At 42.8% G+C, this 12,025-nt stretch overlaps 1 protein-coding gene across 6 annotated transcripts in view; it reads right to left on the bottom strand.

Annotated features, from left to right (window-relative positions):
- The window catches only part of CFAP61 (cilia and flagella associated protein 61), a 209,147-nt gene that overhangs the window by 28,353 nt on the left and 168,769 nt on the right, over nucleotides 1-12,025 (bottom strand). The gene's annotated exons all lie outside the window — the stretch shown is intronic.

Below are 12,025 nucleotides of genomic sequence, written 5' to 3' on the forward strand. Positions count from 1 at the left end.
CCACCGCCACTGAAACTCCTGCTGCTGCTGCTGGAGGAACTGGTTGTTGTTGCCAGATTATCTGCTTGGTGGTGTGGTAGATAAAGTCCAAAAACACACATCAGAAAAAATAATCCCAACTATACATATCACATGATGGGGTTCAAATTAGCTGTTAGCACTCAAGAAAGATCTTGGAGCCATGATAGATAGTTCCCTGAAAATATGCAGTGGCAGTCAAAAACACGAACAGAATGTTAGGAACCATTAGGAAAGGGATAGACAATAAAACAGAAAATATCCTAATGCCAGGATACAAATCCCTGGTATGCCCAAACACTGAATACCTCGTGCAGTTCTGGTCACTCCATCTAAAAAAAAAGATATATTAGAATTGGAAAAGGTGAAGAAAAGGGCAATAAAAATGATTATGGAACAGCTTCCATATGAGAAAAGATTAAAAAGACTGGGACTGTTCAGCTTAGGAAAGAGATGACTAAGGGGGGATACGAGAGAGGTCTATGAAATCATGACTGGTGTGGAGAAAGTGAATAGGGAAGTGTTATTTACCCCTTCATGTGACACAAGAGATAGGGGGTCACCCACTGAAATTAATAAGCAGCTGGTTTAAAACAAATAAAAGGAAGTACTTCTTCATACAATGCAGTCAACCTAGTGAACTCGTTGTCAGGGGATGCTGTAAAGGCCACAATTATAACTGGGTTAAAAAAATAATTAGATAAGTTGATCAAGGGTGCAACCCCGTGCTCCGGGTGTCTCTAAACCTCCAACTGCCAGAAGCTGGGACTGGACGACAGGAGATGGATCATCCAATAATTGCCCTGTTCTGTTCATTCCCTCTGAAGCATCTGGCATTGGCCACTGTCAGAGACAGGATACTGGCCTAAATGGACCATTGGTCTGGGCCAATATGGCCATAGTTATGGTCTTATGTGCATCTACCACACTGCATTGATGCAGCCTTGCAAAATGTCCATACTAGCTGTCTGTTAATAGAAAGAAAAAAGGAAAAAAATCAACTCTGAAACTGAATAGTTCCATCAGATCCAGTGCTGGCTGGTTTAACCATGAAAACTAAAAGCATTGTCCCCTTGAAAAAAATGTATTTCAAAGGTATTGGAGGCTTTTACTGAGCTGTGACAGTACTATACCCCTTTAACTCAGTAAAAGCTTCCAGTGATTTTAACCTACAGTATCCTAAAGCATCTTCTAATCAAGTGACTATGGAAATGCAGCCAGATGATCTTATGCTGTTTTGCAGTTACTGCTTATACAGTTCATGAATTTAAAGACTTACCAATACCAGAAGAGAAATTGCAAGAATATTTGCTACTTCTCTGTCATTTAGCTATGCAAATCCACCGGGCCAGGCAACCCTGATCTGGGGACTGATTCAAAGCCCACTGAAATCAATGGAAAGACTCCCCTATATTTCAATAGTCTTTGGTTGTAGAAGGGATAGGCAACCACCTTACCAGACTAGGGTATGTAGCCCCTCCAAGAATGGCAGACAGATCTCAAGTAAATGGCAAGACTCCACACTCAAGCATGTCTTTATGGCTCATCAGACCCATGTTTACCCATGCAGGAGCCACTGGGGCTTGAGTCTCTCCTTGGCTGACAACCCTGAAACACAGTTAGTTGTCAGTCAGGGAGACTGATGCAGCCCCTTTCAGGTCGCCCAGCTGCCTGCAATCAGCCAGGAGAACCAACCCCACCATCTGGATTTTGAACTGGCGCTGCACATGTTCAGGGCCTCCCTAACACCACTCCCAAGTGTCCAGTAGGGCATGAGTCCATGACTTCCCATGCAGAAGAGGCCAGTAGGGACAGCCAGGTCCAGACTACACAGCATGGACGAGGAGTGCCACAACTCTTGGGAACTGCAGAGGCTTCTGTGGGTGCAGGCCAGGCAGCTTTGCCTGCTCTGTATTGTGGAGGCTACTAGGTTCAAGATTTAACCAAATTTACTTATGTTTGCCACAGTAACTAAATTTAAGAGATCAGAATTCTTAGTAGATTGTAAAGTCACAAAAGAATTCTTTTGGGGGTGAAATTCATCTGCCGGTGAAAGGCCACACAAGCCCTCTGTGCTGATCCAGACCTGGCACGTCTGCTTGGGGAAGGGGACGTGAATAGAGCAGCTGTACAAAGGAGACCTCTCTTTCCTTCTTCACTGAGGAAGTGGGCTCCACGTTAGCTCTGAATAGGCAAGCATGGAGGGAAGTGTCGGTGGCGGGGTAGTTTTGTAGTCCTGGATTGCTGAGTATGTTGATCTAGTGCTGGAAACCCCATGTGGGGCTTGGAGGGACAGTCCCTAGATTGGAAGAGTATTCATGGAAACGCTGCATTTGGAGTCCCCTGGCCTGCTCCTGGGCTAAAGGATGGACTCACCACAACCCCACTTACTTTCCTGCATAAAGCAAATTTACTCATGCTTGTGTGTGTGGAGGGGGGATTTCATCCTTGATTTGTATGTGCAACTGTCAGTTGTCACTCAGGCAGAACTCCTGTTGAAATCAATTGGAGTCTTGCCTGGATGCAAAGTACAAGATTTATCCTGTTATTAGCATTAGTGGCAGTTTCATGCACACATCAGAAAGAGGCTACTTCTTCGAGCTAGCAGGATCTTGAGGGCCTGTTGTTAACGTTAATTTGAAAACTGTGCTGGCACATTATGTTCAGGAAATCCAGTACCACAGGGTTAACCATCCGCCTTTTCACTGAATGCAAGGCAGTGAGGAAATTCATTGCTAGGTGCTGTCTCTAATTATTTAAAAGATAATTTGCATGTTACACAGAGACAAATTATCTCCCAGGTGACAGCTGTTTCACTGTGTCCATTCCTGGCAATGGATGTCATGCCGGGAAAATCTGAATAGACACAAAGGGATTAAAACAGAGCTAGGACTTTCTTGCCTTACAGTAAGGGACTTCCCCAAGTCAGCGTTATCATAAAAGAGGAACAGAGGGAAAATACATATTGCAAAATTACAGTAAGTATGAGAAATTTAACTGATTAGACTGTGAGCACTTTTATAGGCCTACTTCTCATTTACACTAGGGTCCCTTTACACCACTCTGGCCACGTAAAGGGGCCTTAAAATGGGTGTAAATGTAATGTACTTAACGTAAATGAGAATCTTGTGCTCTCTGACTGCAGTAACGTAAAGTTATTATTACACTGCATTTTCTCTTTGTATAAAAGCCTCAAGGCTTGAGACTTAATTTCACAAGAGATGCAGAAACATAATGCTTTATATTTTATTTCTTTCTAATGGGTAGCTTTTAAAAAGATCTACATTATGGAATACTATGCAAGTGACGTACTCTAAGGGAAGATGTGTGACTGACAGAGATATCAGGGACAGTGGCAGATTGCCCTATCTCAATAGAGTGATTTATTATAGAAAAAGCAGGTAGCACCACCTATTACTAAAGTTGCCCGACACTTCCCATCGTAAGATCCTTTTTTCAGTTGCTTATAATTTTGCCAAACTTTCAACATTTGTGCTGAATTCTTCTATGTCCGTTGTCTGTTAGGACTGAAGTTTTTGGAAAATTTCAGCCAAAACAGTTCAGCCATTTCCAAGAATGAGACTAGGGAAAAATACGTGTTTTGCCCATGTTAAACATTTTTGGCAACCTTTTCTTGAGAAGCTTCAGTGCCTCATGCTTTGGGGCAGAGCCTTGAAATTTGGCAGAGGGGTGGCACTGAGGATAATACTACCACCACCCGCACTGGGGTATTGTGAAAATAAATTAATGTTTATGAAGCACTCACATACTCTAGTACTGAGAGCCACAGAAAAGCCCATGAGGAAATTAATAATTCTGTCTTCAGAGCAAGGTTTGAATAGTGTGAAGTAAATAAGGCCTGGGGCCACACAATGAACAATGAGGAGAAAACAAAATATTGAAAAGCTGCTCATTAAGGGAGACCTGTCTATCCTGTGCACGGAATGAGGTGGGGCCCTGTGGAAAAAATAGTATGTCATCAAGTATGCACAAGGAACCTTAATTCTGGCATATCCTAATTTTGGAGTTCTTGACTTTGCAACCTTAATGATGTTCTTCTAATGTAATTTTATATGCGAGTGTGTGTGTTGTGATTTGTGAAATAGTTAAAGAATATACTAGTAACTATGGAGACTTTGTGCTCCTAACTTTATCCTCATTCACATAGTGTCATCAAGCATGAATTCACTGGTACATGTACAGATTAGTGAAGTGAACTAATAACACTAATTACTCCCCTCTTGACTAAACATTATGTTCACCTTCTGCAACAAGTCAACAACATTGAACTTGACAGAAGATTAAGATATTTTCAAACTTTTCAAAAAATAAACAAAAGGATCACTGAGAAGATGTAGCAGTACTTCCTGGAACAAAAATGACCTTAAACTGTGTTGTGTGGCTGGATAGCTCCTTTATAAAATGGCAATAGTATATCATAGTCTATGTTATACATGGAATCCACCGATATGGAAACGGGCTACTGGGTAACCATGGCCACCAGCACTTATGTAGGCAACTCACCAAATAGAAATTTTGAGACCTAAGAGTTCCCGCTATATATAGCCAGGATCTGCCCTGCAAGATGGTTGTTCTAACTCCATCTGACAGAAGCTGCTCCCTGTGCCATATTGCTTTGAGGAAGGCCTGTTCACTTTGTTTTTTGTGGGCAATTTGTTTCCATCTTTTTCTCTCTTGTTATATCTTCTCTATTGCCTCAGACCTCCCTCTTCCCTAGCAGGCTGTAGAGGAATAGACTACAGTGGGAGGAGGTAAGAGCAGCTGAGTTCTGTCTGCTAGTGTCTCATTCCCCCTGCTGCAGTAGACTGTCTTTCCCTGGGCTCCTCAACAAGCAACCTGAACATGTGTCTTAGCTCCTGGTGCGAAAGCATTTCAGCCACCAGATAATCCAAGGTTACACGGAGAAAGGCAAGGCCTGTGGGACATGTGGCCAGACCTTGACTGAAGCTGGGGATTCTCCCTGCATGTGTGACTCTCCTGGGATAAGATAAGGTAACCTTGGTCTGCCCCAGTCACCCCTGTTACCCCTATGATACTGGCTGCCCCAAATCCTCCCATTAACATGTCCATTCAAGGGGTCTTCATCTATCCAGAGATTGAAAATGTACCTCTTACAAAATGTTTGTGCCTTGTCCTTAATTTGCAACCCTGACAACTGGCTTGTGGTTTCTATGGGGATTCTTTCTGGAGGGATCTCAGGATCCCAGCATGAAGATAAGGACACAGGTGCTTTAGAAGCAAAGGAGACCTATAGGTTCATGGGTGTAATTACAAAGAAATGACCTACATATTCAGAAAGTTAATGTCTCATCTACCCCAACCATATCTGGAATACTGTGTGCAATGTTGTTTGCACAGGATGTTCAAGGGTTTGTCAAACTGTGGAGGAAGACAGCAAAGTTCATTGGATGGGGGCGGGGGGGAAGGACCTGCCTTATGGGCATAGACTTCAAGAGTCAAATATGTTAAGCCTTGAAAAACGGTGATTGAGAGGGGACTTAAGCCTTGTGTATAAGTACTTGATGGACTTGTACAAAGAATCTAGGGCAAGACCTGTTCACACTACAGGCTAAAGGTACAATACAAGACCAAGAATTAAAGCTCAAAGAAGTTCAGACCAGATATCCATTAAGGCTTATTTCAAAAGGTTATTAGCGTGTGCCTGGGGCTGGGGGGAGGCTACCAGGGTGATGTGTGCAAGAACAAAGTAAACAATGCTGTTCTCTGATGAAAGTTGAGAGCCTTTGCTAGGATGAATAATTAGCCATCTCTTGCTCTCTCTCTCACTTCCTTTTACTGGTAATTCCTTCTAAGCAGTAGGCTACAATTACTGTTTTTCTCAGCCACAGATTTTCTTATGTGAAGTTTCAACCACTGCATTTTGGAGCAGGGGTAGGAAGCCCTGACTGAAGTGTGCTGTGCCAGTGTCAGCTTCTTCCTGTTATTACTTTTACATTCAAAGAACAACTCCATCACCCCCAAAGGACTCAACAGTGCTGAGATACCTGGGGGGTGGAGACACCTAGATATGCAATAAGGGTGCCTTTACTTCAGTGAAGGCAAACACCAGCTCCTATGTCATTCCCCTGGGCTTCCCAATATGAAATCCTGATGATATGTACAGTGAGAGTCCTTTAATTAAATTTTTAGGAAGCAAAAACAATTCAACTGGCGTTAGCTGTTGGAAACGATCGTAGTGATTTCATTTTGCCCAGATGTCTGAACACAAGTATACTGTAAACAGTAAGTGTATAGAGACTAGAGCTGGTTGAATATTTTCTGCTGGAACAATTTTCTTCTGGAAAATGCTGATTCACTGGAACTGAAATGATGCTTGTCAAAAGTTTTGATGGAAACCAGGCAGGAAGTCTGGCTGGCTGGGTTCCCTAGTTAACCAGACTCCCCAGTTTGCTAGCTGGCTGCCTGGCTGGCCAGCCAGCAAACAGCTGAGGAGCTAGGGAGTGGGCAAGCCCGGATATAGTGATATATGCCATCATGTGCCAGCAATGCCCCTCTGCTATGTACATTGGCCAAAACGGACAGTCGCTACGCAAAAGAATAAATGGACACAAATCAGACATCAAGAATTGTAACATTCAAAAACCAGTAGGAGAACACTTCAATCTCCCTGGACACTCAACAACAGACTTAAGAGTGGCAATTCTTCAACAACAAAAAAACTTCAAAAACAGACTCTAATGATAAACTGCAGAACTGGAATTAATTTGCAAACTGGACACCATCAAATTAGGCCTGAATAATGACTGGGAGTGGATGATTCACTACAAAACTAATTTCCCCCGCTGATACTCACATCTTCTTGTCAACTGTTTGAAATGGGCCACAGCATATGAAAAGATGGGAGTTGCCTTACCAAGTGTGGGGTGGGGGGGGCTGTGCTAACAAGCCAATTCAATTAAGGTGGAAGTGGGCTATTCTCAACAGTTGACAAGAAGGGGCGGAAATCACTTTTGTAGTGTTAGTGAGGCCAATGTAAACAAGGTGGCCCATTTCAAACAGTTGACAAGAAGATGTGAGTATCAGCGGGGGAAATTAGGAAAAAATTTTCGGTGGAAAAACATCACAATTTTGAAGTGTCGACATTTTGGAATTTCGCATGGAATGGAAATTCTTGGTTCTGAACACCTCTGATTGAGACATTTTATTGCTTTGTTTTGTTTTTTAATACATGGTGAGAGTTCTCTCTCTTCCTCACATGTCCCACAAAGTAAATCCAAAAAATATGCAGTCAGAAGCGATTCATGCTGTCAGTACAGCACTATTTATTCATCTGGTGGTGCATTTTGACATCTAGAAGATGACATGTCCTTGCAAAGCTCATCAGTATCAATTACAGGTTTGACCAAAATTGTAGGTGAAGCATTTCTGCCACTACTATAAATACTGCTGAACCTGTCGCCTGCCTCCTCTCATACAGAAAGCCTTAGCGACCATGTTGCTATTGAAATCATGATTCTGCCATCCACTGCCACTTCTGATATTACTGCCTTATGATCTCAGCATCACCACTAATACTGCTGGATCTTTACAAGAGAGAATGAATCAGTGGATGGAGAAACAGAGGAACCAGAAGGGGTCCTGAACTTGGCTGAGTGGTGTATATAAAACCATGTCTAACATGAAAGAATGAAAGTCAATAAAACGAGCTAACGATCAGTCCTTCTCTGAATTGCTGCAGAGCTGTATAGGCACTTTAGACAGCAGCAAAGGAAAAGGGAACAACTGCTGCTTCTGCCAAGGTCAAAAACAATTGCTAACCATTCATCTTTCCTTTTGCTGCCACTGGTGTGAACCTTGCTAGCATGTCTAACAACAAGTGACAGTGTAACCATGTCTGGGCCCATAACAAAGGCAAAAGTGTCGAGAACATTTTGTGGTTCATGGTAAAGATGTGGCCACAGCTGCGTGCACACACTGTAACACAAATATAAGCAATTAAAAAGACCGATGACATCTAACTACAACCAGGTTATTGAATCACTTTCATGGTAAATCTAAAAATGTATTAACTGAGCAGTATCAGTGAAAATGTAAAGAACGTTGCCATCTTAGTCCATCCCTACTATAGTGATCTCATTCTCCCTCAGTATCTTATTCTTTAGCTGCTATTGGTAACACACTCTTTACTTTAACTTTACATTTGCTATGTACCATACCTTTTCTGTAAATCAAAATTAACCTTTCCTGTAAATAAAAAATGATCTCTGATATATTAATAAATCAGAAACTTCACAATCCTCTATGTAGATTGCCATAGGAAAGACTTCCCTAGAGAAAAATGTTTCGTACTTGCATAGAAACATTGACCTGGAAACATAAAAAAAGTATGAGTTCAAGTAATACATTATTGTGGGTTTTTTTCATCTGGTTCAACCCTGTCTTCCTGCACAGGATAGGGAGAACAGACCAGCCAAATAGATAAACGCCAGAATATTTACATGGAAGAGAGATCTCAGGAGAAGAAATCATACCCCACACATCTGAGGGTCCTTGACAAGATGCAGGTCCAGTCCTGGCTAAGGGAATGGGAATCCTTTTCAAAGGACTTCACTATTTAAGGCAGGGGCGGCTCTACCTTTTTGGCCGCCCCAAGCAGTCATGCGGGAGGGCGCCGGGCCGCAGCGGGCAGCGGACCTCCATGGGCATGACTGGAGGGGACTGGTGCGCCCGCGGCTCTGCTCGACTCCCCGGCTGCGGCGGGGGCGGGGTCGGCGGCGCGGCTTGCGCTGCGCCGGCCTGCGTCATGCGGTCCCGCGGAGGCCCGAGCCGCCGCCTCCGCCGCGCGCCCCTGCAGGTCAGGTCCAGTCAGCCCCCGGGCTCCTCCGGTCCGCAGGCCGCCCGCAGGCAGGGCGGCAGCCCGCCGCCGCCCCCGCCCGGCGCAGGGGCGCCTGCAGGGGCCGGGCGCGGCTCGATGAAACTGGGGGCCCCAGCCTTTTGCCGCCCCAGCCTTTGCCAGCCCACCACCTTGCTTGTTTGCTTGCCTTGCCCACTCCCCTGATTTAAGGTGACGCTTAGTAACATGTTCCTCCCCAGAATGAATACAAAAAAAACCTTCCACCATTAACTGAAAAGGGGAGGGATAGCTCAGTGGTTTGAGCATTGGCCTGCTAAACCCAGGGTTGTGAGCTCAATCCTTGAGGGGGCCATTTAGGGATCTGGAGCAAAAATCTGTCTAGGGATTGGTCCTGCTTTGAGCAGGGGGTTGGACTAGATGACCTCCTGAGGTCCCTTCCAACCCTGATATTCTATTCTATGTATGCCAGCTAACAAATGTACCTGGCGCTATGTGACCCAGCATTCTCATGCAAAATAGCATAGTGGGGTCCTATTCCATGACTAGGGCTCCTAGCCACTACAGTAATGCAAATAATAATAAAGCGGGCTGGTATCAGACTGCTTGGGAAAAACAACATACTGCCTGAACAAGAGGCAAAAACCTGTCTACTGGCAGACATGAAACTGCCCTGACTGCTTTGAGAAATGTAACTTCAAAACCCACAGGGTGGCAATACCAAATTAGTTCACTGGTCCATCTAATCTGATTCTGCCCCTGGAAGTGGCTAGTACCTAACATTTAATAGGCAAGAGAGTCTTGTCCTTAATGCATCTCTGCAACTGTTCAATGCTTAATATGTGCAATAAAGTACTTCCTGAAAGAAGGAATCAGTCTTATGCTCTGAAGTATATGATCTGGTTACTTCCTTATCATGGTTTCAGGCCGCACAACTGAAATTATTATTCATTTTCAAAGACAAAATATTTTCTTAAAATGGAGTTAAGGCTGTAAATGCTCATTTGTTCTTTAGTAAAAAGCCCTACTGGAACCTTGCAATTGTATTAAAAACAAATAAAACAAAACAAAACTGGAAGCCAGGAAATTCTAAGTGAGGGTTATATTTAAATGTTTGAAAGTCTGGTTCCTGTGATTTTCAGGAAGCATTCCCACATCCCCATGTTTATCCGTGCACAACTGCTTTGGTACATTAAGGAAGAGGGCTTTCAAAGCCTTTGAAATCAGCAGGAGTGCAGAAGTTGGGGAAATATACATGCTGATTGTGAAATTTCTAAAGTTTGTAAAGAGCTCACAAGCTTCTGAGAAGTTCAAAAGATTTTGAGTGGGTATCTCCAACATGAACCATGCAACAATTCCAAAAATAAGTACACAGAACCATAGGAATTGCTAGACTGGATCAGACATGTGGTCCTTCTAGACCAATGCCCTGACTCAGACAATGGCCAGCACCAGATGCTTCAAAGGAATGTGCAAGAAATCTGGAATAACCTGCCCATAGGGAAAGTTTCTTCCTAACCCTAGTCAGCATTGGTTTCTGCCCTGAAGCAGGGAGGTTTATATCCCTTCCAAAACTCTTGGTTTTTAGTTCTTACTATAGTATCTCTGGATATTCTTGCTATCAATATAAATGTCCAATTCTTTTTTGAATCCGGCTAAGCTTTTGGCCTCAATGTTATCTTGTGGCTGTGATTTCTACAAGTGAATTGTGCGCAGTGTGAAAAAATATTTCCTTTTTCACTTTTCAATTTCAGTGAACACCCCTTTTGTTCTTGTGTTTGGAGAAAAGGCGAACAGACGCTCCCAATCAACATTCTAAATACCATTTTTATATCTTTGTCCCTCTTATTCATCTCCTCTCCAAAGTACACAGTTCCAGTCTTTTCAATCTCCCTTCGTATGAGTTTTCCCATGCCTCTAATGATTCTCCCTGCCCATATCTGAAGCCCTCCCTTTCTGACAGATACTGAAGATTGAAGATACTGAATCAGGGTGACTAGAACTGAATACAGCTATCCTGGTAAGGGCTCACTTTTGATTTACATAATGGCATGGTAATATATACAGTATTATGCTTTATCCCATTTTGCTTTTTCAACTGCTACTGCACATTGAGTAGAGATTTTTTCACTGAATAGTCTGCTGTGAAGACCTGGTCTTTTTCTTGAGTTGTTGCAGCTAATTTAGCATCCATTAAGGTGTATGAGCAGTTCAGATTATTCTTTCCTATCTTAATTATTTTACAGTTGTCAACATTAAATTTCATCTGCCACCATGCTGCCAATTCACAAGCTTGGATACATCTTGTGAAATTACTCTGTCTTGTCTAGTCTTGACTAACCTAAATAATTTTGTTTTATCTGCAAATTTTGCCACCATCTGCAAATCATTTATAAATATACTAAACAAGACCGGATCTACTTTGGAACCTTTTGGCACCCCACTGTTAACCTTTTACCATAATGAAAATTTACCATCCACTTCTACTCTTTCTTTTAGTCAGTTTCTGTTCCAGGACAGTACTTGGTGCCTCTCACACCATGACTACTTAGGTTCTTTAGTAGACTCTTGTGAGGGATTTTACTGAAGACTTTAGAAAGTGCAAATAAATGATGTCACCTAGTTCTCTTTTATCCACTATTTTACTGACATAGTCAAAGAATTCTAATAAAGAACTGATGAGTAACTTTCCTTTGCAGAAGCTATCTTCAAAAGCACTGGCTCTGACTGAGAACTGCTAAATAAAATAAATGTAGAGTGTCTATAGGCCAAGGCACTTTTGAGATATGACATTGCTAAAAAGCATCAGAAGACTTCAAAAACACTTTATCTCATTTTTCAAACACTCATATCCCCAAAAATACCTTGTTCAATTAGTCAAAAATTTCCAAAAGCAACACAAAATTCTCTGGAAGGAGACATAAGAAACAGAAATAATCAGGCCTCTTTTCCAAAACAGGCTTTACTGTCTCATCATTTGAGAGAATTTTGGAACTGGGCTCTGCCTCAAAATTCCTAGTCCAAAAGACTTCCTCATACCTAACCACAGACGGCACAAGCAGATCAGCTTTACAGAGAATCTATATAACCATCCCCCTGCTGAGAACTGGTATGGGGACCTCTGTTGTGCATCCAGGTAGAGTCCAGGCACAGTTTGCCAGCAGGAAAATTGAT

The sequence above is a fragment of the Mauremys reevesii genome, linkage group 3, assembly GCF_016161935.1.
Source record: "Mauremys reevesii isolate NIE-2019 linkage group 3, ASM1616193v1, whole genome shotgun sequence".
Lineage (NCBI taxonomy): Eukaryota > Metazoa > Chordata > Testudines > Geoemydidae > Mauremys > Mauremys reevesii.